Source organism: Vombatus ursinus, unplaced genomic scaffold (assembly GCF_900497805.2).
Source record: "Vombatus ursinus unplaced genomic scaffold, bare-nosed wombat genome assembly UNPS02000255.1, whole genome shotgun sequence".
In the NCBI taxonomy this organism is placed as follows: Eukaryota; Metazoa; Chordata; class Mammalia; order Diprotodontia; family Vombatidae; genus Vombatus; species Vombatus ursinus.
Genome location: NW_020940033.1, coordinates 298,901 through 314,272, shown reverse-complemented (window position 1 = coordinate 314,272; position 15,372 = coordinate 298,901). Strand labels below are relative to the sequence as shown.

General features: G+C 35.8%; 1 protein-coding gene and 1 non-coding gene across 9 annotated transcripts in view; both read right to left on the bottom strand.

The window, feature by feature from the left end:
* Positions 1-15,372, bottom strand: part of LOC114033336 (NAD kinase 2, mitochondrial) — a 62,637-nt gene that overhangs the window by 46,732 nt on the left and 533 nt on the right. The gene's annotated exons all lie outside the window — the stretch shown is intronic.
* LOC114034483 lies at positions 4,112-4,218 on the bottom strand. The gene has a single exon (XR_003568112.1). It is a non-coding gene; the product is annotated as a U6 spliceosomal RNA (small nuclear RNA).

Sequence of the window (15,372 nt, the reverse complement as noted above, 5' to 3'; positions counted from 1 at the left end):
TTCTGCATACTTATGTGTGTGTATATATACCTCTTTTAAAATTATAAGGTACCATATGACAGGTGGTATTGTTTATATAATTATGTTATAATAATTTACACTATACCATTAATAATTATTTAGGCTATTTGTATAGCATGATTTTGGGGAATATTTTAAGATTTAAAATGAAATATTAGTTCTTAGGATACATTAAAAGAATAATTGTAACACTAAAAGATGATAGCACTCAAAGCTAAAAGGGACCTTAGAGATCACCTCATTTAGCCTCCTGATTTTTTTCCATGAGGAAATTGATACTGAGAAGTTTAAAGATTAGACCATAGTTCCACCAGTAGTAAGCAGCAGAGTAAGGTCAAATGCGTTATTTTGTTTAAAATTTACAGCTATCCCTAAAAACTAAGGAATGAAAGACATCTTTAATGTGCATTAATCATGGTAAAAGACTCCATTTTATTAATATGTTCACCTTGATCACCATGATCACCTGCTGAATTTTCAAACATGCCCTAATCTTACTTTCTGCTTTCAAATTCCTGTCACAATTTACTTAAGAGCAAAATGTCACTTTTTCTAGTCATTTGACTGATGTCAATAAGATTTTTAAAGTCATCAGAATTAGATATATTTAACACTGTCTTGCAAATAAAGACAGATTTTTCAAGGGGAAATTGGTGCTTTTTGGAAGTATAGAGGCCATGACTCATCAGATGAGTCATAAAAATGAATAATGAATAGTTATAACTTGACATTTATATAGTGCTTTTAAACTTTATAAGGCACTGTATACATATTATCTCATTAGATCCTTACAACAGCCTGGGAGGAATCCCTATTTTGCAGATAATGAAACTGAAATTTAGAGAAGTTAAAATAGCTATTCAACTAGCAAGTGTAGGAAATAATATTTAAACTGGAGTCTCTTGACTCCAAATCTAGTGCTCTTCGCATTACATCACAATATCCCATGGTGTTTAGTGTTTCTGATTGTATCCAGATACAGATCAAATACCAATCAGCAAGAATGGATTATTAATTGACTCCTAAAGTTCTTTTCAATGCTGAAATTCTTTGCTGTCATCAAGAACATAGCGCAAAACCTAGGGTGAATCTTGTGACTGAGCAATCACTTTTTTCACTTAATACAGAAAAGTAAATCATCTAGAATTAAAGATTACCAAATTATTTCCATATAGTAGAAATCGCAGCAGAGATAACACAGTAATAGCCAAACTGTTATTATCAATTTATAACTCTTGACAAATTGAATTGTGAATTAACCATGTGACCTAGATTTGCTGAAACTTTCACCTTTAATGCATCAATCAACATTTATTAAGTGCCTACTATGTTCCAGGCACTGTACTTTATAAATGCTGGATAAAGATTCTTCAAAGCAATAACAACAATAAAGACAGGTGACAGCAAACCACTATCTTAAGTTATCCAAGTTAATGTCTTCCTTAGCACAGATAAAGTGACTACATTTCTATCATGATGCTCCTTCGACACTATCCCAGTATGAATACAGTTTTTTAAATCACATAAAAGGTTAACTCTTTAAGGACCAAGGCACTTAAGAAAATTTTTTAACCAATTTTTGACTGGAATTTTTCTAAAAAGATTATTAAATATTTTTCTATCTCCTTATGGGCTTATACTAAATATAATTTAACTTTGATTTTTAAATTCTGACTCAGTGGAAAAAATCTGCAACCTTGGGCAAGTGACACTGTACTTCTCTAATAAGTCTTAGCTTCTGTTTCCTCATCTGGAAAATAGAGTTAACTATATTCGCACTACCTACCTCAAAGAGTTGTTTTGAAGAATCATCAACCTCAATTACTATGCTTTGCTATCACAGTGGCTACACTTTTTTTAAAGTTCTTGTATTTATTTTGTAATACTTTTTGTTATTAGACTAGAAACCATCAATTCTTGTTTTGTCTATGTGAACACTGTGTGTGTATATGTATATGAATGTATATGTATGCGTGTATTATGTGTATGTACACATATACATGCATATAAAAATATTTCCATCTCCTAATAGCGACTATAACTGCTCCAGATTACCTTATTTCTAGCTTCTAATCTGGCCTGGGCTCAGAACTCACACAATCAAACCTTTTAGAACTGTAAAATACCCCAAAAGCAATTGGTTAAGAAAATACATTTTTTTCAAGAGTGTGAAAACTTACAGCTGTACTATTTAATGAAAACAGCTAAAAGTTCAATAGCTCTTGACATGAACTTCATGTTTGCAGATTTTTCCAGTTGTAGCATTAAGTAAATAAAAAAAGTGACTCTGAATGGACTTGGTGCACTTAATGATATTATCACAGAAGTTATGTCCAAAATACTCTAAAATCTGTTGTTTTCCTTTAACAAATTATCTTTGGTCTTGAAGAAAACATAGTTATCTACGTTGTTACTCAAACAGTAACATGCAGAGTTGAACAGTAACATCTTTGTAAGAGTTATATAAGTAGTAAATAGATATACTGAGGATATAAAATGACAAGTACTTCGTTCCCAGCACATAAAGAGAATTCAAACAGTTTATGGATGATGATAAAAACAGTCATAGAGATGGTAAATGACAAATCTATTGCCTCAGTATAAGTTAGATACTTATAATGCTCATTATAAATTTAATAAATTACTAAATGATGATGTAAATGGTACTTTTTAGTAACCTAAAAAGTTAATGGACTTTTAACATAATATTTAGTTGAATCTACTTAGCAAGTTACTCAGCCAGAATGATCAGGCTCAATGTACTAAATTCTAAAAATATCTATTTATATTTTATTTTCCAGTTGTTCTTCCTTTTAATTGGACCTACTAGAAAAGGGGAAAGGAAGAAAATACTGCAATGGGTAATGTTCACAGATGATTTTTTTAGTCATACCAATTTAAATTCTTTTTTCTGAGGTTTTCTTTTTTTAATTAATTTATTTTGATTTATCAACAATCACTTCCATATGCTTTTGAGTTTTAAATTTTTCTCCCCCTCCCTAAGACGGCGCACAATCTGATATAGGCTATACATATACATTCCTATTAAACATATTTTCACGTTAGTGATATTGTAAGAATTAGAACCAATACGAGGAACCACCAGAAAGAGGAAACAAAACTCAACAGAAGAAAAAAAATAGCAAATAGTATGCTTCAATCTGCATTCAAACTCCATAGTTCTTTCTTTGGATGTGGATAGCATTTTCCATCACGAGGCCTTTGGAGATGTCTTAGATCCTTGTATTGCTGGGAAGGGTTAAGTTTATCAATGTTAGTCATCCCACAACATGGCTGTTATTGTGTACAATGTTCTCCTGGTTCTGCTCACTTCACTCAGCATCAGACCATACAAATGTCTTTCCAAGTTTTTCTGAAGTCAGCCTGTTCACCATTTCTTATAGCACAATAGTATTCCATTACATTCACATACCACAACTTGTTCAGCCATTCCCCAATTGATGGGCATCCTTTCAATTTCCAATTCTTTGCCACCACAAAAAGAGCTGCTATAAATATTTTTGTACATGTGGGTCCTTTTCCCATTTGTATGATCTCCTTGGGATATAGCCCTAGAAGTGATATTGCTGGGTCAAAGGGTATGCACATTTTTATAGCCTTTTGGGCATAGTTCCAAATCGTTCTCCAAAATGGTTGGATCGTTTCACAACTCCACCAACAATGCATTAGTGTTCCAGTTTTCCCACATCTTCTCCAACATTTATCATTTTCTTGTTTTGTCATCTTGGCCATTCTGATAGGTGTGATGTGGTACCTCAGAGTTGTTTTGATTTGCATTTCTCTAATCAATAGTGATTTAGAGCATTTTTTCATATGACTATAGATGGCTTTAATTTCTTCATCTGAGAAATGCCTGTTCATATCCTTTGACCATTTATCAATTGGGGAATGACTTGTATTCTTATAAATTTGACTTAATTCTGTATATATTTTAGAAATTAGGCCCTTATCAGAGAGACTAGTTGTAAAAATTCTCTTCCAATTTTCTACTTTCCTTCTAATCTTGATTGCGTTGGCTTCGTTTGTGCAAAAACTTTTCAATTTAACGTAATCAAAGTTATCCATTTTGAAAAATATAGAACACTTCACAAATTTGCGTGTCATCCTTAAGCAGAGGCCATGCTAATCTTCTCTGTATCGTTCCAGTTTTAGTATATGTGCTGCCAAAGCAAGCACCAATTTAAATACTTAAATTTGTACTTCCCTACTATATCCCCCATAGAAATCAGGCATCATTCTTGGCTGCCATGGTACTCAAAGAACATAAGAAGTCCTAAAGGAAGGCCTCAAACCCATGAGACAAATCAGGAAAGCATGGACAAGATAAGAAGCCAAGAGAGGCTGTGCTCCACACTTAGGGAGGGATTACTCACATGGAAGAGACCTTGGATCACCTGAAGTTAGATCACTTTTGTGAATGAGATATTTCTAGATCAAGATTTATTCATTCTATCCTGGAACCGAGTCGAGTTTTTTTCCCCCTTCCTTTGGGGAGTTTTCTGGGAGTGGGGAGGGGAAACTCACTTAGTTGACACCAAGGCTGCCAAGTATGCTGAGAGAAACAAAGACACCAATAGTTCATAAAACTATTTCTCAAAAGTTTTCCATCTTCCCAATGAAAAGAAATATGGTATTTACCAACTACTTTCCTTTAATTTTTAGTACCGGGAAGCAAGGCTTTTAGTTTGAAGCAGGGTTGGCCTTAACTGTATGAAATAATTTAAGGGGCTCCCAAACCTCATCACCAAACTTCCCCTACACTGACTGTTGGCATTAAGCAGCAATCCTTTATATCTAAGGGGTTATACAGGTTTCCAAGAATCACCTATTAATGTGGAAATCTATCTTACCATATAGAAAAGTAAGAGGAGAAGGGGATAAGGAAAAGGGGAGGGGGTGGCTGATAGAAGGTAGGGCAGACTGGAGGAGGTAAAAGTCAGAAGCAAAACACTTTTGAGAACAGACAGAGTGGAAGGAGAGAGGAAATAGGATAAACAGGAGAAAAATAGTATGGAAGGAAATACATAGTTGGTAATTATTACTGTGAAAAAAATTTTATAGCAGGTTTCCCTACTTAAGACCTCATTTCTCAAATAAATAGAAAAAAGAGTCAAATTTACAGAACTAAGAGCCATTCTTCAATTCTTCAATTGATAAATGGTTAGAGAATATGAACAAGCAGTTTTCAAAGTATCACAGCTATCTATAGTCATATGAAAAAATGCTCTAAATCACTATTAGAAAAATGTAAATTAAAACAACTCTGAGCTACCACCACACACCTGTCAGATTGCCTAATATGACAGAAAAGTAAAATGACAAATGTTGGAGGGGATGTGGGAAAATTAAAACACTAATGCACTGTTAGTGAAGTTGTATACTGATTCAACCATTCTGCAGAGCAATTTGGAACTATGTCCAAAGGGCTATAAAATGCTGCCTATACCCTTTGATCAAGCACTGTCAGTACTAGGTCTGTATCATAAAAAGATTATTTAAAACAGCAGGGGAGGGGAGGAGTAAGGGGAGGATCTATATGTACGAAAATATTTTTAGTGGTAGCAAAGAATTGGAAATTGAGGGGATGTCTATCAAATGGGGAATGGCTGAACAAGTTGAATATGATTGTGATGGAACACTATCATGCTATAAGAAATGACAAGTAGGATGCTCTCAGAAAAACCTGGAAAGATTTACTTGGACTGATGCAAAGTGAAATGAACAAAACCAGAAGAACATTGTACATAATAAAAACAATACTGTATGATGATCAACTATGAATGACTTAGCTATTCTCAGCAATACAATTATCCAAGAAAATTTTGTGTGACTTTTAATACCAGGTGCTGTACATCTCCAGAGAAAGAACTGGTGGAGTCTGAAGGCAGATCAAAGCTACTTTTTTTTTTTTTTTTGGTCTGTTTTCTTTCACAGCATGAATTACATGGAAATGCATTTTGCATGATTGTACATTGTGTAGCCTATGTCAAATTGCTAACCTTCTCAATGAGGGGGGAAAAAGAAGGAGGGAGAGAATTTGGAACTCAAAATTTGAAAAAAGAATGTTAAAATTGTTTTTACACGTAGTTGGGAAAAATAAAACATTAACTTTTTTAAAAAAAATCACTTACTAAAATGCAGATAGATGCCTAGAGGGGGTAACTTTTTAAATTTAAATCAACTAATACATTGGTAAGGACTATTTAAATGTAAGGTTCTGGGAGATTTAAAAAACAAAATCTTAAATAGTTCAGAAGGCAAGTAGATATCCAGGATCTAGAAAGAATGTTGATTAAGAGATACAACAGTGATAGTGAATGTTGCCTATTGCTAGCTAGGTATATATTGAAGCTAAATACAAACACACTCACTATACAACATAATTAGTGTGAGAAGCTCCAAAAATTAGCCACAATACATCCATTCTGTTGCACCAGGAACAGAAGACAACAAAGAATTGACTTTTAACCTGAGTCCAAAAAACACGAGCTTCCATGTTACCCAAGGAAATGGCAGTAATCATTGTGTCTAATTAATGGGAGCACTCTACTAGTAAAACAATTGCTAAATAACTGTTAGTCATTTAATCTCCAAAGTCATTCTAAGAATACATAATCAAATATTCTAACTCTGAAATAAGACTTTTTTCAGCTTCACAAAAATTTAAATCATGTTTAATATGAAGGGTTTGACCATGGGAAATACATAATGTATGTAAATTTATGGTTTCTAAGTGCCAAGTACCTTGATTAAAAGACCTATTTATATTATACCTATAATCATATGTGTATGTAACCCATAGGTCCAGGGCTATAAGTTGAAGTCTGATATACAGGGCTGTCTCACAAAAGCAATATTCTCCTTGGCTTATTGTGCTCCTATACCACTTACCCTGAGCAATCTCCCAAGATGTTCTAATCAAGTTTTCCACAAATGTGGTTAACAGGGTTCCCAGCTCCAGTACCAACATTCAAGATAACAATGAATATCAAATAAAGGGCAGCTTTTATTTCATGCTACATAGACATTACAGAAGGCAAAAAAGGACTCACAAGAACCCATTAACAGATAAAGATACAAAAAGCACTCACAGTTAGCTAATAATCAAATTGTGCAATTCTCCTTCCTCCCAAGCAGGTTCCTAGAGTCTGACTAGACCACCACCCTGTGGTTTGGACATCCTTAGAAAGGAAAAAAACTTGGGAATGGCCAGCAGAACAATTCTTTGACATTCTTGTGAAATTCCTCTCTCTCTCCTAAGACTGATAGTACCATCCTGTGGTTTAAAAACTTCCTCTCCACATCACCACCTCTGTCCCCTTACCCCACTCCAAGGCAAACACACTCAGGGGGCCGCTAAATAAGTAATATCCCTTCCACCACTGGACCACGGTCTGAATCACTCACGGGATTCTCAAGCAGCTACCCCATAACATGGCTTTAGCTCTTTTTTGTTGTTGTTGTTATTGGGGTTTTGTTGGGGAGAATTGTTGATTTGGGAGAAGGTGGAAAGAAATATCATGGATCATCCATTCCTCTCCCCAAGAAGCATTCTCTTTATAAACCCCAGTCTTGATGAATCCCTCAGAGGGCATTAACCAAGAAACTACATTCTCTTCTGTCATTACAATACTATCCTTGGACACTATCTTTTGGGACAATCACAAATATAGCTCTGCCATGTGTAGGATACATGAGGGCAGGTGGAAAGAAATCTCCTCCTCTCATCAGATGTATTTTCTCTGCAGGTTTTCTCTTACAGGCCAGCAGGAGGAATGGCTACTGTGACAGTAGTTAATCCTCCAGAACCCTAGCCCAAGAGGCGCTCCAAACTACCCAGTTCATCCTAGGGCAGCCTAGGGCTGAGGTCTAATCCTATGCTGGCATTTATTTCAACAAGGTACTATTAGGCATATGTACTCAATAGGTAGAAGCAGGAATAATCAAAAGCCTAAACCAGTGGTTCTTAAATATGGTCTCAGGACCCTTTACACTCAAATTATTGAGGGCCACTTTAGACTCTTAAAATATTTTGAGGATTCCAAAGAACTTTTTTAATGTAAAATATATCAGTATTTACTGTATTAGAAATTAAAACTGATAATTTTAAGACATTTATTTTAAAATGATAAAAAATAAGCCATTAGTTAACATAAATATCAAATGAAAAACAATTTTTCCAAAGCAAAAAAAATTACTATGAAAGTGATACTCTTTTATATATTCTTGCCAATCTCTTTAATGTGTGGCTTAACAAAAGATAGCTAGATTCTCATATCTGCCTCTACATTCAATCTGTTGAGATATGTTGTTTTAGTTGAATAACATGAAGAAAATCAAGCTTCACAAAGATGTGTAGTTGGAAAAAGGAAGAGTATTTTTTAATTAATTTATTTTTAATTTTCAACATTCACTTCCACAAGATCTTGAGTTCCAAATTTCTCCCCATCTCTCCCCTTTCCCCACCCCAAGATGGCATGCATTCTGAATACCCCTTACTCTGATCTGCCCTCCCTTCTATCACTCCCCCTCTTCTCTTATCCTCTTCCCCTTCTATTTTTTCTGTAGGGCAGGATAGATTTCTATACCCCACTGCCTGCATATCTTATTTCCCAGTTGCATATAAAAGCAATTTTTAACATTTGTTCTTAAAACTTTGGGTTCCAAATTCTCTCCTTTCCTCCCTGCCCACCCACCCACCCTCATTGAAAAGGCAAACAACTCGATACAGGTTATATATATATGCAGTCATGCAAAACACTTCCATAATAGTCATGCTGTGAAAAACTGACTATATTTTCCTTCATCCTATTCCATCCTCCATTTATTCTATTCTCTCCTTTGATCCTGTCCCTCCTCAAAAGTGTTTGCTTCCAATTACCTCCTCCCCCAATCTGCCCTCCCTATCATCCCCCCCCCTTATCCCCTTCTCCCCTATTTTCCTGTAGGATAAAACAGATTTCCATACCCAATTGAACGTGGATGTTATTTTCTCCTTAAGCCAAATCTAATGAGAGTAAGATTCATTCATTCCCTTCTCATCTCCTCCTTCTTCCCCTCCACTGTAAAAGCTTTTTCCTTCCCTCTTTTATATAATTTACTCCATTCTACCTCTCCCTTTCTCCTTCTCCCTGCACAATCCTCTTTCACCCTTTTTTTTTGATATCATCCCTTCCTATTCAACTCACTCTGTGCCCTCTGTCTATATATATTCCCCTCCAACTACCTAATACTGAGAAAGGTCTCACGAAGTTAGAAATATCTTTCCATGTAGGAACATAAACAGTTCAACTATTTCTCTTTACTGTTTACCTTTTCATGCTTCTCTTGAGTCTTGCATTTAAAACTCAAATTTTCTATTCAGCTCTGGTCTTTTCATCAAGAAAGCCTGAAAGTCCTCTATTTCATTGAATCAATTTTCATTAATTTTTTTCCCCTGAAAGATTATACTCAGTTTTGCTAGGTAGGTGATTCTTGGCTGTAATCCTATCTCCTTTAACTCCAGAATATTATATTCCAAGTCCTCTGATCCCTTAATGTAGAAGCTGCAAAATCTTGTGTTATCCTGATTGTATTTCCACAATACTTGAGTTGTTTCTTTCTGGCTGCTTGCAGTATTTTCTCCTTGATCTGAGAACTCTGGAATTTGGCTACAATATTCCTAGGAGTTATCCTTTGGGGATCTCTTTTTGGAGTTGACTGGTGAATTCTTTCAATTCCTATTTTACCCTCTGGTTCTAAAATATCAGGGCAGTTTTCCTTGATAATTTACTGAAAAATGACATGTAGGCTCTTTTTTTTTTATCATGGCTTTCAGGTAGTCCAATAATTTTTAAGTTTTCTCTCCTGGATCTATTTTCCAGGTCAGTTCTTTTTCCAATGAGATATTTCACATTGTCTTCTATTTTTTCATTCTTTTGGTTTTGTTTTATAATGTCTTGATTTCTCATAAAGCCATAAGCTTCCATTTGCTCCATTCTAATTTTTAAGGAAGTATTTTCTTCAGTGAGCTTTTGGACTTCCTTTTACATGTGGCCAATTCTGCTTCTTAAGGCATTTTTCTTATTGGCTTTTTGGACCTGTTTTGCCATTTGGGTTAGTCTATTTTTCAAGGTGTTATTTTCTTCAGTATTTTTTTGGGTCTCCTTTAGCAAGCTGTTTGACTTGTTTTTCATGATTTTCTTGTATCACTCTCATTTCTCTTCCCAGTTTTTCCTCTACTTCTCTTAACTGCTTTCTCAAAATCCTTTTTGAGCTCTTCCATGGCCTGACACTGATTCATATTTTTCTTGGAGGCTTTGGATGTAGGAGCTTTGATTTTTCTGTCTTCTTCTAGTTGTATATTTTGATCTTCTTTGTCATCAAAGATTCTATGGTTTGATTTTTTTTTGTGCTGTTTGCTCATGTTGCCAGTCAATTTCTTGAGTTTTAAACTCTTTGTTAAGGTAGGGGCCTGCTTCCAGTGTGGAGAATGTATTGTCCCAAGCTTTGGGGGTTTTGTGCAGCTGTTTTCAGAGATACTTCAAGGGACCTGTGAATTTTCAGCTCTTCCAAGGTTCCTGGCCTGGGCTCTGGTCAATAAGTGACCATGAGCACTCTTTTCTGCCTTGAAACTGTGAGGAGGATTTTCTTTCCACTGTGGCTCCAAGCTCCACCACGCTAGCACTCTCCTCACCCCAGGACCACCACCCAGAACTGTGACGCAGACCCAAGCATTGGCAAAGCAAGAGAATCCTACCTCCCACCAGCAAAGAGATCCCTGCAATCTTCCTCTAATTAGCCACTCAATTCCCTCTCAGTCTGTGGGCCAAGAGCTCTGGAAGCAGCCAGCACCCTGGGGCTGCACTGGGACTAGGGCTAGGACCAAGCTTCTATCTCACCAAGGTCATAGACTTTTCCTACTGACCTTCTAAGTTGTCTTTGGCATTTGTAGGTTGAGAAATCTGGAAACTGCCATACCTCCCTTTGGTTTAGTCCCCGGAGGCCTGCTTCAGGTTCGCTGAGGCCCCATCTTCACCTGCATAGTCCATGCTGAACTGCACTCCTCTTCCAGCTGGGCACAACAGCCCTTCCTAATCAACCATCCAGATTGTCTTGGGCTAGAAATTTGTTTCACTCTGTCTTTTTGTAGGTTCTGCTGTTCTAGAATTTGTTTAGAGTCATTTTTTACAAGTATTTTTACAAGGGGTTTGGGGGAGAGCTCAAGCAGGTCACTGCTTTTACTCCACCATCTTGGCTCTACCCAGGAAGAGTATTTCAATAGGCAAATAACATCTTAGTATTATTATGAAATTAGTTTTTGCCTCATGGACCCCCTGCAAGGATCTTAGGTACCTCCAGGGGTCCAGAAACCACACTTTGAGAATCACTGGTATGAAGGCTCACCTCCCATTAAACTCAAACTGATCCAAGAGAACTTCCCTGATCAACTACTCTTAAATAAACAAATTACAATAATGGTTTCATTAGGCATGACTGCATCCTTTACTTGAATGTCCTGTATTCCCAACACAAGCAAGTCTCTGATGATTCTGAAAAAACAGCAAACATTACAAGTCAACTTGGCTGTATGACAAAGTCAAATGCATCAAATTAGATTTCTACAATCTAAATTGGCATACTCTCCCATTTCAAGGGGCCTAAGGAAATTAGTAGAGTAGAGATCTATGGAAAATCATGTTCACCAGCCTACTGCTTTAAAAAAAAAAAAACAGGGAGGGCTAATCTATATATAACTAAGAGGAAGAAGAAAGATGAATGTACAAAAGAGAATAATAATCTCACATTTATATAGTGCTTTGTTTACAAAACATTTTCCTCACAATAATTTTAAGCTAGATAAAAGAATATTGTTCCCATTTTACAGATGGAAAAGCAGACAGAGAGATTATGCAACTTGCTCAGTCATACAATTAGTAAAATATCTAATCCTATCTCCAATCAATATCTTCTAAGTCTTTTGGTAGGAATGAAAAAGCCTAGCTCATGTTATCTATAACTACTAGATTAAGAATCTGTTAACTTTCTTTTTTTGTGTATTTTAACCCTCTTATTTTATTTCCATGTAGTTCCTAAAAGTAAAAAACTTTAGGATGTATTTTTAAAACAAGCTTTATTTCAAAGACAGGAGAGTAGGAGAGATTTTCAGGAAAGCTCTGAATTGAGCCTCAAAGGACCCCAGTAGAAAAGTGGATAGTTCATCAGCACAGAAAATAAACAGGTCAGTCACCCTAGTGACCACAAGGAAATAAAACAACAACCAGAGACTACAGGAAACCACCTTGTCTCTAAGAATATAACACCCACAAAAAACATGGAAGGGATCTCAGCATGTAATGGTCTTCTTTGTACTTTCCCTCTCCAGATCTGTATTTTTAGAAGTGACCTAATGGGAACAACTAGGAAATGACACAGATTTTTAAATCATATTAGGCATTTCTATGTGTTACTGAAGTTCCCTACCCATAGCAATAGCAAGAGAACTAAGCCAACAGTTAGTTGGCCATTCCATCCACCTACAAAAGACAGAGAACAACTCACAGCTGGATGTCATTCCAATATTGTTCACTTCCCTATGCCCTTACCCTAATCTGCCTGTAAATTTTCTTCTATAGCATTATAATCTGACTTTTCTTCTCATTCAACACATATACTTTGCCCAGTCCCAATCTCTAGTCAAGGAATCATTCCAATTCAGCTGAATTATACTACTGCCCTTATCCTATACGAAATGAGATAGAGACTGAGAACTAGTACAAAAAGCTAGTAGTTTAATATGAACAACCAAAAGAGATTTGAGTTACATGATTTATTTTGTACCCCAGGAATCCTTACTTACAGATCTTTTTAACAAAAAACTTTGCCTATTAAAGCAGTCTCTTCAGTTTTCATTTCTATAATCTCATCTTAAAAGTACCGAGTAGGTAATCATATTTTTAAAGAAAAATTTCTCAGTATTTTAGAAGTGTTGATAGAGATTCAGGTGATTCTCATTCAGAAGACTAAAGATACACATATGGCCTAAGTCAAAATAATTTATTAGAGTTAATGATTTCTCTGGATGGTTCAGAAGTAATACAACACGAAACAACTTAAGCAAAAGCAGAGTTTAACAATTTAGGAAGAAATTTCAAATGTACACTCTCCCCTGTCCAAAAACAAAATCTCAGGTACAGTGGAAGAATGCTGCATTTGGACTCAGAGGGCCAAGGTTGAAATCCCACATTTGTCACATAAGTGACCTTAGGCAAGTCATTTAACCTTATTGGGTCTTAGTTTGCTTCTCTGGAAAATGAAAGAGCTGAACTCTAAATGTGACCTTAAGATCCAGTATCACTTCTTTAGGGTCTCTTTGCTTTCTTCAGGACAAATATGAAAATTCATCCAATTCTGTTCTGGCATTTATTCTTCAAAGTTCACATATTCTACCAACTACTTCCTTTAAGTGATGAGAAAGAAAACGTGTGTTTGAATCTTTAGTATTTGGGGAAAATACTAATTATTGAAACATAATTCCCTTCATTATACTTTCCCTAAGATACAGTGCCTTACTGACATACAGTACTAACTAAAGAGACAATAAGAGCATGCAAATATGGAAAGCTATATAAGATGCTAGATAATGAAGCAAACATTTAGGTGCCATCAAAATAAAATTCTATCTACATTATCCAAGTTGGCAACAAAACAATTTAGTCAAAGAGTAAGTACTTTATTACTGTGTTTCTAATTAACTAATAAAATACATACTTTGCTTAACACTAAAAATAAGTACTACAAATAGATGACTAACTATTAAAATTTTTCTACGAAAATAACATTTCATAGAAAGATCACAAAAAACCTCGCAACTACAAATCTGGTGGTATATCATTTAACAATAATGACAGAGACAGTCTAGGAGTAGTTTTAGTTACTGTGCTTAATACTGGATATACCTCAGCTATCTGGTATAGCTCAGCAAACCTCAGTCAGTCAACAAACATTCATTAAGTGCTTACTATGTGTTAGGCACTATGCTAAGTGAAGAGGACACCAAGAAAGGCAAAAATATTTTCCCTGTCCTCAAGTAAATAAGATTCTAATGGGAGAGATAACATACAAACAATCTTGTGCATACAAGATACATATAGAGTAAATGGGAAGTAATTTCAGAGGGAAGGCACTATTATCATTAAGAGGGAGGGGAGAGGACCTGGAAACCTTGGTTATGTGTGGGATTTGAGGGAGTTGGAAAGGATAATGTTCAATCTCTCTTAGCACTTATTTTAGAGCTTAGTTCCATGGTTTACAATTTCTTAATGTATCTAGATTTTTTTCTGTATTTGAAGACCTCACAATTCTTATCTAATTTTTCTGCACTTTAGCCCTCTCCTTTTGAATGTATTAATGTAATATTCAAAATATATCTTTTTTTCTTTTGCAATGCAAAAAAAAAAAGGCATTATAATGACAGGTGCCTTAAAAGCAGATTGACAGAGCTAGTTTGGCATCACTGTTCCTGTAATTCCTGTTACTATAAAAAAGGACTCACTCTTACCGTTACTAGGCCTGGAATACTGACCAGTGGAAGGGGGTGTGTCTGCTGCACACAATCAACTCCGACAGGGGCACAAGAGGCGCCCTGGGGGCCAATTTTCACTAGGCTTGAGTAAAAGACTATGTACTTAAGACTATCTCTGCCCCCAACTCTAGTCTCTGTCTTTGAGGCTTGAATTTGGTTGTACTTTTCCAGTTCTTCATTTGCTCACTGCCCTCAAGCAAAATAGGATAAATAAGTAGTAAGATCTCTTCAAAGTTTGCAAAGGACTCAGGAAAGACTATCTCATCTTATCCACACAGATACTGGTGAGATAACAGGTTCTAATATTAGGATGAAGAAGAGTTAAAAAGTGAGCTTTAAGTAGATAAGGACCATATAGTTCACCTCTCTCCAACACACACACACACACAGAGCAATAAGCCTCTATCCAACACAACAGAGAATGAATACTAAGCTCTGTCCAACCCACACAAAAAATATATCAAACAGCCTCTCTCCAATACATACACATATTCAATACATACCTACATACACACACTCACAGAATGAATCTCTCCAACACACATACACACACAAAATGATTAGAGCCTCTTGAAGAGAGGCTCCAACACACATACATAGTACATACACACACACAAAATTATTAAATAGCCTCTCTCCAACACATACACAGAGTACATACTTATACACACACTCCCACACAGAATACGCCTCTCTCCAATACATACACACATACAGTACATACTTACACACAGAATGAGCCCTTCTCCAACACACACACACACACA